Source organism: Triturus cristatus, chromosome 9 (assembly GCF_964204655.1).
Source record: "Triturus cristatus chromosome 9, aTriCri1.1, whole genome shotgun sequence".
Classification (NCBI taxonomy): domain Eukaryota; kingdom Metazoa; phylum Chordata; class Amphibia; order Caudata; family Salamandridae; genus Triturus; species Triturus cristatus.
Genome location: NC_140592.1, coordinates 1218411604 through 1218424367, shown reverse-complemented (window position 1 = coordinate 1218424367; position 12764 = coordinate 1218411604). Strand labels below are relative to the sequence as shown.

Sequence of the window (12764 nt, the reverse complement as noted above, 5' to 3'; positions counted from 1 at the left end):
ATATCGTTACCGAAGGTAAGTAACTTGTTCATCTGGTATGTCGTTAACCAGTTTTTTATTGGTGAGTGCGATCGCCTGCCGGGGCATATAGTCGGTAAGAAGGCTGTACTCTAGAGGCGAGGATTTGGGCAATTGTACCCCTTCAGGAGTACTGCTTGCAGGACGTGTTATATCTGCAAATAGCGGTAGAATTCTGCGGCATTTGATATTCCTGTTGCCAACTCAGGCCACTGAATAATCTCCCCTAGTTTCCACAGGTCTCCTACCCTGGAGATTCCTATCATGTCCGATTTGTCAAATACCAGCTGATCCTGTATGGAGTATAGGATTACAGCGTCCCACAATGGTATCATCTGTGTGTTAGTGTTTCTCCAACTTAGGACTGTTGTTGCCTTCCTCCAGATCTGTATTATCTGCTGTGTAGTGTTCAGACATTCGTTTTGCATTTTGCCACAATATGGAGCTCTCAGGTAGCTCAGGCGACCCATCGCTGCCCTGTCTATTTGGACCGCCAGTTCCGACATTGGGAGAAACACACACTCATTGATTACTGTGAATTGAGCTGCCCAATAATATTTTTAATGTTGGGCACTGCTTTCCTCCCACCTCCATCGAAACATCATCTAGTAAGTTTGGACAGGGCTACATCCACAACAGCATCCTTCAAGCGCCTTAAAGTAACAGCTCGGCACCTTATAAGGAATGTTTTGCGATACATAAAGAAATCTGGGTAAAGACATCATTTTGAAAAGCGCCGCCCTGCCCAGGAGGGAAAGGAGGAGTGATATCCAGCGACTTGCGTTTTGCCACAGTCTATCGAGCACCGTTGTCAGTTAATGTTGTTGAAAAAGGTCTGGATCTGAAATAATATATATCCCTAAATATTGGAAACCTGTCTAATCAATTTTCTCCTCAAAATCCTGGGACAGTGAAGGCAATGGGCCTCTTAGGGGGGTACAAAATGGATTTATACCAGTTGATAGTATGGACAGAATATCTACCGACGATGGTGATGATTTGCAACAGCCGAGCAGGGTCATCACCGGGTCTCTTACATGTGAGAGGATATCATCGGCATATAGGGATATTTTACATTCCCTTCCATTGCATGCCCTGCATCAGTGGGTCTTGCCGAATCCAGGTCGGCAGGTGCTCGAATGCCAGGGCGAACATCAAGGGTGAAAGTGGGTATCCTTTCCGGGTGCCTCGGGATAAATCAAACGCCCTTGAGCAGCTGCCATTCACCTTGACTTTGTGTAGTGGTCCCACGTTTAGGAGCTGGAATCATTGGAGAAACCTGGGACCCAAAACCCAGCTTCTCCAGCACTACAAACATGTCGTGCCATTCTAACATATCAAATGCCATCTTGGCATCAAGTGATAGCACCAGCGCTAGTATGTTCAAATTCGTTATTTGACCCTACACACCATAGAGACAGCAGACATCGATGTTGGTGCCACAGTGTAGCATAACACTCAACTGATCCGGGTGGTCTAGTGTAGTAATAACTTTAATCAGCGATCTCGCTAATAATTTAATCAATATCTTAACCTCCACATCCTCCACATTTAAGATCTGTCGTTGTCGTAGTGACCCCAGGGGAGTAAAGGTGTGAATAGTAAGCTGTGAAAGTTTCAGCTATTTGTTCACTACTCCTCACAGTCTTGTCTCTATCCATCCTTATCTCATGCACCCATAACTTGGCTTATCCACGTTTATCAAGCTAGGTTAAGAGCTTACCAGCTTTATTTCTAGCATCATAGAGTCCTTATTGTGAGGCACGATGGAGGGCCCTAGCCACATCTAATGCAGAATCTTGATATTCTTTGAACTTTAGCTGGCTTCGCACGTATTCAGCGTCAGTAGAAGACGCTCCTGGTTAATACTGGAGATAGCCTGATCCATGATCACTTTTTTTGTAGATTCTCCCATAAAGTTTGGGCCGATTGGACCGAGGGTACAATTTCTGTGAATTAGTGGTTTGTACTGGCTATCAGCCCCTCTCTTATTACAGGTTATTTCAAATACCATAGATTTATGGGTGCGATTCTCCCCCCCCCCCTTCTTTTTTGTGCCCAAGGAATATTTCGCCCAAACTAGTGAGTGATCAGAGATACCACGAGCCAAGTAACGAACCTCAGAGTAGAACTGTGTGGGGTCACTCTGTGTGAGGAGGTAGTCTAGACGGGATAAGCCTCCATGTGCCCCAGAGTTTAAGGTTTAGTGTCGCTCATCAGGGTTATGCGCACGCCATACTCACATCCCACTGCCAATAAGAATTCACCCAGGGGGCTACAGGAGGTCTCCAATGTTCTGTGAGGCCACCAATGCCACCCGGCTTCCAGTACTAGGTTAAAATCTCCACCCATCAACATCATACCATCTGGTAGTTGCATCAAAAAGGCACCTACATCAGTAAACAGTCTGGTGTGCGTGCGGTGGTACGTATACTGAACAGATGTTAGGCATCTGGCCTGTCCACCTACTGGAGAGTGCCACATACTATCCCTGAGCATCCACCCATGTACGCTGGACCGTGAGTGGAAACAAGCACTTTGTTATTATGCCAACCCCCCTAGAGCTAGCTGTGTACCCAGAGTGTAACACCATTTTAAAACCCCCAACTATCCATTGCTCGATATGTTACCAAACAAATTGGATTCTTGGACTTCTGGAGAGTGGCTCTTGTGAAATTGAAGTACCACCCCATCTTAATTTTATATCCTAGACCATTGACATTCCATGACATGAATTCACATCAGCCCCTTTTAGCTCTTCAGCCATAGTCATCATGCTGTAAGACCATCACTTGGCCATTCTGAATATTCCTTTGTCGGGAAGACCCATCTGAGGGGCAGTGGAGGAGCCGTGTAGCCCAGCCTAGTTACTATACTGAAAATTACACCTGAAAGCAAAACAAAATCGAAAATACAAAGAACATTCTCTTTTTAACCCGCCCCCTCCCCCTTCCTGTATCCCTGCATGATGGGCTCCCAACTGCTCACCCCCAACATTAGAGTGCCTGTTGCCCCAAGCTAGTTTTAAAAGGGTAAGGGGAGCAATACTACCTTTAACCTCTTCTCCTCAAACTCATCCAATGTCTTACTGTACTGTGCCCAACAATCCTGATTCTGGAGGTCAGGACGGCTGTCTTTGGTGTTGGTTGCAATTGTATCTCGATTCACCTGAGCATACAGTTCTTGTGGGAGGCAAGACTCCAATGTTCCCCGTCATTGCTCAGTTCCTTTCAGGGGATCTATAATCAGTCCAGGTAGACCTCTCGCCATGTTCTCCCCATGGTCCCCCAAGGCTGAGTCCTATTGTGCCAATTCTCAGCCCCATCTGGTCTTTATTGGTCTGTGATTCCCTCTGTTGTTGAAGTCAATTGCAAGCTCCGGAGGTTCTAACCAGTCTCTAGCCTTCAGGCCATTCCCACTCCTCATCAGGTGTCCCAAAATACAAAATCCTACCCTCAGCCTCTACTCTGCTGGGAACATCACAGAGTATTTAGTTCACGTTGTCAATGTTTGTTTCACAAAGTTGTGTCGGAGTCGCTGGACACGGAGAGTAAAATCTGGGAAGATACTGATAGTTGCCCCTTTGTGTTTCAGCGGAGGACAGCTTTGGGCAGCCTGGAGGACAGCATCACAATCTAAAACAATTAAAGAGACGGCTCGAGGCGGAGCACCTGGTCTGGGAGGGACCCCTGAGACCCTTTGAGACTGCTCTACAGAAAAAAAGTTGGAGAGTCCTCATGGCTTCAGGACTTTTGTAATCAAGTCATCAATGAAGAGGCCTGCGTTTGGCCCCTCCGCACGTTCCGGAACCCCCACCATTCTACTATTCCGGCATGACTGGCGCTCGTTCTCCAGATGTGCTTCTGCTTACTCTGCCTTGGGCCTGTAGCATTTCCCCTTGGCTTTTCAAAGTCTTTGTTTCACTCTTTAGAATCAAAATCGCCTCTTCCACCTCCCTTACGTTGTCCCCCATGTTACGCAGGTAAGTTCAAGGCAGCGCAATTATGGTGATAACTGCTTCAATTTTCAGTTCCAGGGAGCCAGAAACTCCCTGTATCGCCGCCATTATGTCCGACAGTGTTGGGTCTGTTCCTTCCTGTTGTGGCTCACTTGGTTCCCTCTTGGCCTGATCCGCAGGCAGGTCTGTTGGGTGTATTATCCAGTTTAGTCAGTTGGGTGGGTTGCCATTTGTTGCCCAGGGGACTATTTGAGCTACCTCCGTGTCGGTGGAAGGTTAATGACCGCCACCTGCCCAAGTTGCCCAAGAACTGGGGGGGGAGAGGGGGGGGCGTCGGCGGGCATTGGTCGGCCTCTCTACTTTACTCTCCCACCATCAGGTGAGGTTCGAGGTCCTCCCATGGTCGGCCACACGCCTCTGTCGCACAATCGAAGCTGCAATGTCTGGCCACTGCAGGGATCCTAGATCTCAATGGCTTGCCACTGCAATCTAAAACAAGTCCAGGCTCAACTCTTGACCCCCATCCCTCACCACATTTAACAGAGCACCATAGTATAGAGGCAGCTCCAGCAGAGTGTCACTGCTGCGTTGTGACCTGTAAGGCCAGACTCACCGCCTCAGGGACCCTCTTCAGTGCTTAGCGCCTCGGTCCCCTCACCATACCAGATTCCAATTCACGAACCACCTAGGGCCCGAGGTCCAATCTGCCTTTAAGGGAAGTTAAGGTCGTCTCTCAGACCTTCTGGCTACCTCCTAGTAATTATGGCTGCTGTGCAGGAAGACATTTACACTTTGTCTTCCTTCCGGGGGTGGTGCTATCATTGGTGATGCCCCAGGGTTGCCCACGCGTTGTTGGTGTTCGCCCCTGTGAGCATGGGCTGCCGTGTAGCTCTGGGATGCTATTGGTACTTCTCTCGCTCCTTCCAATGGGGGAGGTGGAGGGGGGCACTATGCAGGGCGCATGAGACAACTCCATCTACTCTGCCAATGGCCGCCGCCCTAAAAAAGAGTCACAGCTGCCACACAGAATCTTTATTTCAGCCCGCTCTGAGTGCCGGGTGCCTGCACTGTCTGGGGGATTCTTCTTTGATGTAGTGCGCAATCCCCGCTGGTTACCCAAGCTGCAGTTTTCGGCCCTCAGTCTCGGTTTTCAGCCGCCACTGGTCGCTGGCTCCCCGTTGCGATACTTTTACTACCAAGCACACACATTTTGTGGAAGAAATTTAGGGTGAAAGGTTTAGGGGTTGTGGAGCCACTTTTGAAAGCGGCCGTTGCGTTCGGCAGTTGAAGCTAATACCGCTCACTGTGGTTTGCCTATCCAAAAGGCTGTTTTGAGGCCGGTTTGTTTATTTAAAAGCCTGCCTCTGACAAAGCACCTACATAGCTTTTACATGGACAAAGCACCTACATGGCTTTTACATAAACCCAGTTATTAAGCAAGTTAAGAGTTTTGGATTGCTGCTAAGGGCACAGAAAGAAACAAGCCTCTTAGGCATGGTCTTCTTGTCCAACTGCTCGAGGTTGTGATGGCCCACTCTCCCTGTGAACTCTTCTTTGAAAAAAGGCTTCAGCTTAGAGAGCTCCGTGAATTTCTTGGACAGCGGATCATAGCAAGTGTTCTCTTCCAAAGGGCCTTTGTGCATACCAGACACTTTCGCAAGTTACCTATGCCACCTTATGTCATGGCCTTTTCTTAGGCAGTAATGACGTGTGATTCAGGGATTTTCCCACTGCTTGCTTCTTAGGCCTAGGACTTGTGCCTGCCCCAAATAGTTTCTCTTCCAGGGGATCCTCATCAATAGTCCTAATCGCTGAATATTCTCGCCCATGCGCGGGGACCCCGGAATCTATAAAACAAATTAAAGAAAAAACTAAGATCACACACACAAGCGAGACTGAGTCAGATGATAGCAGTCTGGGAAGGGGGGTGGAGACTTGAGAACCCTAACGCCCGCAGAAGAACTGGATTTTCTACAACGGGCCCGTCGAAAAACCCTTAGATTGCGGAAGCTGATACAAGCTCAAGACAACGACGTAATCAAAGAAGGAAATTCAGGCAATGTAAGAAACAAGAGAAAACAAAACAGGTGGAAAAAGAACTAGAAATGAACGCCAATACAGTCATCAACCTGTCACAGGTCCAACTAGATCAGGCAGAAATACAACTTTTATCGTTGAAAGTAATTTCAATTATGTACAAACGCATGTGGACATCTTTAAATTCATTTGCAAAATGAAATTACAAAAGTATTTTGCCATCAAAAAAATCCAAGAGCAATACTGAACAGAATGTGAATACAAATAAGGAAACATCGAGTCAAGGACATCATTCTACTCTTTCGGTTTCAGATATCCCTATGTTGCGAATATTGGGTTCCTTAGCAGGAGAGGGGAATGAGGACTACATACAAAATACTAAAAAACTCTTACACCATGCTGGTATCGATCTGACATCTGCAAAATCCACTCCTTTCAAACCATCATCTTCATTCATTCCCATCATGCCTCATGATGCAATTGATATCTTTCAGGATGTGGTAGTAGATGAATTAAAAAAGCTGCAACAAACCATCCAATGCAGAAAGACCAGAGTGAAATTTAAACATAAACAAATATCAGGATTTGATCAAAAAACAAGAGCACAGTGATGTTATTAATAAATCAGACAAAGGAGGCTATACTGTGCTTCGGCCCAAAAATGAATTTCTAATAGAGGCACATAAACGTCTGGATGATGTAAAATGTTATAAAAAATCAACTCATCAGCAACTTAGTGGTTAAAACACATGCATGCAACATCTAAATAAATGTAGGAGAGGAGGCCTACTTTCTAATGAGGAATTTTTATTCCTAAGAACGGACTTTCCTATTACACCAATATTATATTTTATACCAAATATTCATAAAGAAATATCACCAGTACCCGGAAGACCAATAGTAAGTGCAAAAGGAGGACTGTTAGACAAAATTTCACAGTATGTGGGCTTTTTTTCCACAGGATTTTGTTACATCTTTGCCCTCGTATATCAGGGATACAAATGATTGTTTGGATAAAATAAGAAATGTACCATGGACAAATGAATTTTATCTCATTACTCTTGATATAAGTGCTCTATGTACCAGCATTATTCATGTAGATGGCATAAAGGCAGTAACATTCTTTTTAAACGGACCCATTGAAAAGTATAAGCATGGTTAAATGATTTTGGACATGACGGATTTTTGTTTGCACAATAATTTCTTCTTATTTAATAAGGATGAGTTTCAGCATACAAGAGGAGTTGCTATGGGAGCCTGCTTCTCCCCAGCTATGCATGTTTACACGTAGGCTGGTGGGAGGAGCAGGTTATCAAGGTATTCAGTAAGGAGGTGTGGGACAAATGCATCCTATGTTGGAATGCGTTTCATAGACAACATATTCTTAGTATCTAAGGGCTCGAAAGAACAAGCTGGTGCATTCATTGATAACATCAACAAGAATAATTTAAATTTAAAATTTAATGCACAGATTGATAAGGGAGCCATTGACTTCCTAGATGTTCATGTTCAAATCATCAACAACAAACTAGAAACTACCGTACATAGGAAGAGCACTACTGGAAACTTCGCCCTACATGCATCCAGTTTCCACCAATACCACCTGATCAAGAGCATCCCATGCCGGGTGTTTCTCAGACTGTGAAGAATATGCAGCACAGAGCAGGCATTTGAAAGTTGTGTCAGAGAGACCAGCAGCAGATTATCTGCTAGGGGTTATAAGAATCAAACCATACAACTGGCCCTTGACAAGGTTAAAAATGCCCCTCGTGAGGTCTTGTTGTGCAATAGGGAAGGTAGATCCACCACTGATCTGAATGTTGAAGCAACATTGAAAAAGAGCAGTCGGGAAACTTGTCTTATCACTACCTATAACAAGCAACATAGACAAATCAGGGCTATCATTAGTAACAATTGGCCCATCATACAAACTGATGTGATTTTAGGTGAATTATTTCCATCCCAACCCACTTTGACATTCCTGAAAGCCAAATCCATGCATAATGCCTTGGTTAGAACCACCCCAGAGATACAGTAGGGGACTTTAAGTCAAAATGTTCTTGGCTGGGACTATAAAATGGTTTCTATAAGTGCAGCTCGTGCAGAGCTTGTAAATTTGGCACCAATATGATGCAGTACTCAACAGTGTTTGGTTCCAACATAAATCAGCTCAAAGGGAGATATAACTGCCATACTGAATTCGCAGTTTGTTTTGACTTGAACCTGCGGGTTGCAATACGTAGGGAGCACAAAACTGCAAGTACCTGTGCGAACTCTTCAACATCTTAGAGCAATAGTCAACTCCGACGTCTTATCCAGTTGCTAGGCACTTTTAAACAACGCACAACAATGACTTGAGCTGTTTGCAATATTTTGTTATTGGTGCTGTGCCACCATTAAGAAGAGGAAACGGAGAGAAGCTGTTGAGAAGGCTAGAGTCCAAATTTATCATGGAGTTAGACACACGGACTCCTTATGGGTTGAACAATGGGGAGGAACTCCATAATCATTTAGAACTGCAACAGTCGCACTTTCTTGTTTCGATCTTAATGTGTTCTAGGGGCCTGAAGTTATAAATGTACGATACAGCTAGTCGAGTAGAGCAATAAAATAGATATTTAGATTTTTCCATTTAAAGAAGTCCTCTTAAATAATTGTTTTAATAATAGAGAAGTAAAAGTGCTGTGGAGAGTGAAGAGTATAACAGAGAAGTTAGCTCGATGAGTTTAAAGAATATTTGCTGCTGCCTCTCCTATCCCTAAATAGTCATGTGATTTTTTTAATTGAGCACAGGAGCACTTGTACTAGGCACTTTGTTAACTCAAGTTTGGCACAGATTGTTTTAAACATGAAAGTTTAGTTAAATGACCCCAAAAGAGATTTATTGTTGAATATGTGCTATAATTATTATACCTATTATTTATGATTTAAAATGACTATTTAAGGTTTCAGGGTTTTTTAAATTGTACAAGAATGTTTTTGATACTTATAACATATAGGCACAATGCACATTATTAAAACCCCAAGTGGAAATATGTACTGTATATACAATGGATATGTTTGCACGATGCACTTTAGTACCAATCGACAAGAAGATATATATCCTGTTTTCAATTAATCATATGTACTTAAAGGGTACCGTACATGTAGTCTAGGCTACAAGCGTTAAAAATATTGCATGTGAAGCTAGCATTGTTTTAAGTTCCAGTATGTTTAGTATACGTTAAAATCCCTTTAAACCATTATGATGAACGAATATTGGTTTAACAATTGCAGACATTTCAACAGCACATGAGCACTTTATATGTTTCCGAAGGATTAATTATATCCAGGTTTTAGCATTTTGTGGTAATGATTATATTAAGTTGCATTGGAGCAATACTTAGTCAATCATCTTACAGAAAGGATCATTACAAAAGTAAGGAGAAGACAGACAATAACCGAGCAGATGGAAATGATTTATTTATTTATCTAATCTAAATCACAGTTGTTTATAGTTTTTCATGTGTATGAATTGTTAGATTTGCATTTGCGACTTGATGGGGGAATGAAATTCTCAGTATTTCTTTCATGTTAATGTTGAGTGGCGGTCACGTGGTATGTGTAGCACTGCATATAATGGCTTCACAAGGTTGTTTCATTATGTGATCAATGCGTCATCCTGCCATGAGAAGGCAAAGACATTTCAGCACAAAACTGATGTCCGCATCCCGTTATCAGCTGGCAAGCGCTGTGGGAAGTGTGTGTGTGTGTGTGTGTGTGTGTGTGTGTGTGTGTGTGTGTGTGTGTGTGTGTGTGTGTGTGTGTGTGTGTGTGGGTTTGTGTTACTATCCTTGTGGGGACTTGGGTGTGATAACACACTCACGCTGTGGGGACTTGATTGCACTGTGGGGACCTGAACCCAAGTCCCCACAAGGCAATGTCTTCTAAATTATAAAAAATGACTTCAGGAACATCTGTGTCAATTTTTACAACTTTAAAAAAAATTGCCTTGTGGGGACCTGTGTTTTGTAAAGTGTGTTTAAATTTCTGCTCAGCTCTGCCCCTGTAGACAGGAGGCGGTACTGCAGTCTTAAACACACTTTGCATTTAAACACACTTTGCTCACTAGAAACACATGCTAGCAGCAGAAAGCTCAGACACATCAAAGAAAAAGCTGCATATCCTCATGTTAAAAATATTATTAATGCAAATTAACCTTTGTTCTATCTATTAAAGAAAAACTTTATTTACATGCAGCCGTTGAATTTATTTGTTTCTGAAAATTATCTGTGGTTTTATAAACTTTGCTAAAATCAATTTGGGTCTGTTTAAAATCCCAGAATACTTCACTATTGCAGTTTTATTATTATCTGCAATCAAAGAATGATGGTGCCACACTACAATATAAAGGGATTTGATTGTTTTTTGCAAATACCCTATAGGCATCAATGTCTATTGTTCCATTTTGATGCTTGTATTAGGAATTTAGGGGCAGATGTATCAACATTGTATTTTGCGAGTCCTTAATAGCGAATTATACCGATTTGCTATTAAGGACTCGCAAAATGCAATGTATGTATGTTTTGCAATTAAAATTGCGATTCCTACGCATTCCTTAATTGCGACACGCAAATTATTAAAAATAGGTCATAGAAGAATCGCAGGGAAATCTATGAGATATATATTTTTTTGACATTTCCGTCTGTATTTATCCATATTTATTTTTTGCTGAATTTATCTGTATTTATCCGTATTTGTTTTGGGTTTTGTGGAAAACTGAAGCTGAAATTAGTATATTTCCACATTTATTTAACTGGTAAATATGCTGTCATGATTGAATGCCTACTAGGTTTCAATGCTGTAACACACGCAGAAAATAAATCAATGCACTTATAAGAAAAAATGCAAATTTCAGTATCAACCTTGTGCTTATCTACTGCTGTTAAAGCCTCTTTACTAAAATTCCTTTCTTTGTTAGCCCCCTTACCTATCAATCCACACAGCTATTGGCCTGGCAGTCATGGAAGACAGTATTTAGAATTACTCAAAAGCAAAACAATGTCAGTTTTTATCCACATTTAAAAATAAATACAGACAAGAAAATAAATTTTTTCTGTCTGTATTTATCTGTAAAAATCAGTAAAAACGGAAAACAGGGATCATAGTACATGAATCACATTTCCTAGCACCACATAAATCACATTAGGGCCTGGCGCCCTACAAACCTCACAGTCCCCCTGGCCAACTGGCCTTCTCAAAGGGGCTCAAATGCCCTATGTCCCAAGTGTCAGGGCACGAAGCCAATGCAACAATATCCAAAAGAGCGTAATTGCGCTGGGGCAGAGGAGTGCATCTCACTCCTATCTCATTCACAATAATGCCCCCAAAGAACTGTGGCCTTAACGTAGCAGCTGGCACTAATTGCTGAACAGCTGTGAATATCAAATGAGGCCTAGACACTCCCGGTGCCCTTTGGGTGGACAAATAGGCAAAACGTGGCAGCTGCCCGCGCTGGTGCGGCGCAGCTGAGGACAAGCAAATAGGCCCTGGCACCACTGTGCCCTATGGGCCTCACTGGGGCTCTCCAAATGAAATTACCCCCTCGGTGCAGCTGCCCTCTGCAAGTGGGGCAGCTGAGATAATCAAGGTGAAGGGACTGATACTGTGCCTCGGTGGCCACAACCCTCCTGGAGCCCTCACTCACCGGCTCCTGTGGGGACTCTGCTCTACCCTTCTCTGCGGGACCGGCCGCCTCTCCTCTCTTCACCTGGGCCCCCTCGGCTTCTCTGGCATTGAGGCAAAAGCAGGCTCCGTCTCCTTCCCGCTGTGGAAACTTCAACACTGGGAGCCCTCGAGGCTCCGGTCGGGCCTCTCCGCCTGGGACTCTTCCAGGACCAATGCGGGGAAAGCTCGGCTTCCTGCTGGGTTCTGGGGGAGCCCGCAAACTCCTTTCCACTTTCTCTCTGTGCACCGGGGCTCCCACCAGCTCACAGGAGCCCTGCTCGGGCCATCAATACCACGCCTCAGTTCCTGCTCCCTGGGGTGAGGCCCCGCCCACGCAAGGTTGCCTCACTTCCTGTTTTCGGCACTCCTCTCTCGGGTCGCGCCGGCAATGCGAGGTGGACTCCCGCTAATGAAATACTCAGCAAGTGGGGTAGGCACCCGCCATCAACTCTAAATGCGGGGTGGGCACCCGCCATCAAAATCCATAAAGCGGGGAAGGCTCCCGCTTGTAAGAGGCACAAACGCGGGGTGGGCACCAGCCAATTACCACGGCAATGAGGGGGAATCCATATGTCGGGATTCCCTCTGAAAGGGCGGCAGCTCCGTGCTGCGCAGCCCACACTCCTTTTCCTGTTAGGCCAATTATAAAATATTAGCGCTCCCAGGCGCTAGATGTAAGAGTCCTGCTTGAAAAAGAGTAAGTCCTTAGAGATGAAGGGGCAATGCAGGGCTCAGGGAGGCTAGCCCTCATGGCAGCCCCCCCTGGGCCCCAGCAGCAGCATGCCCCGGCAGGATTCAGGAACAAGAACTGAACAACATCATGGGGTCACAGCCCCTATATTTATATAAGCATTTCCTCCGTCTTTAGTGCAGGGCATGGGGGAGCCAGATGCAACTGGTTCAGGGGTGAATTGGAGCACTTTGTTTTGTAAGCTCCTCTTCCCCTTTGTCAGGTGGGGGCTAGGTGATCAGACACACCACAGGGGGCAGAGCCAGCATTGTACAGGGCAGGCACAGTCCTATTCAGGCGGGATTACTCCTCCCA

At 44.6% G+C, this 12764-nt stretch overlaps 1 protein-coding gene across 5 annotated transcripts in view; it reads left to right on the top strand.

The window, feature by feature from the left end:
• SIPA1L1 (signal induced proliferation associated 1 like 1) overlaps positions 1-12764 on the top strand; it is an 820039-nt gene that overhangs the window by 461799 nt on the left and 345476 nt on the right. The window lies entirely within an intron of this gene.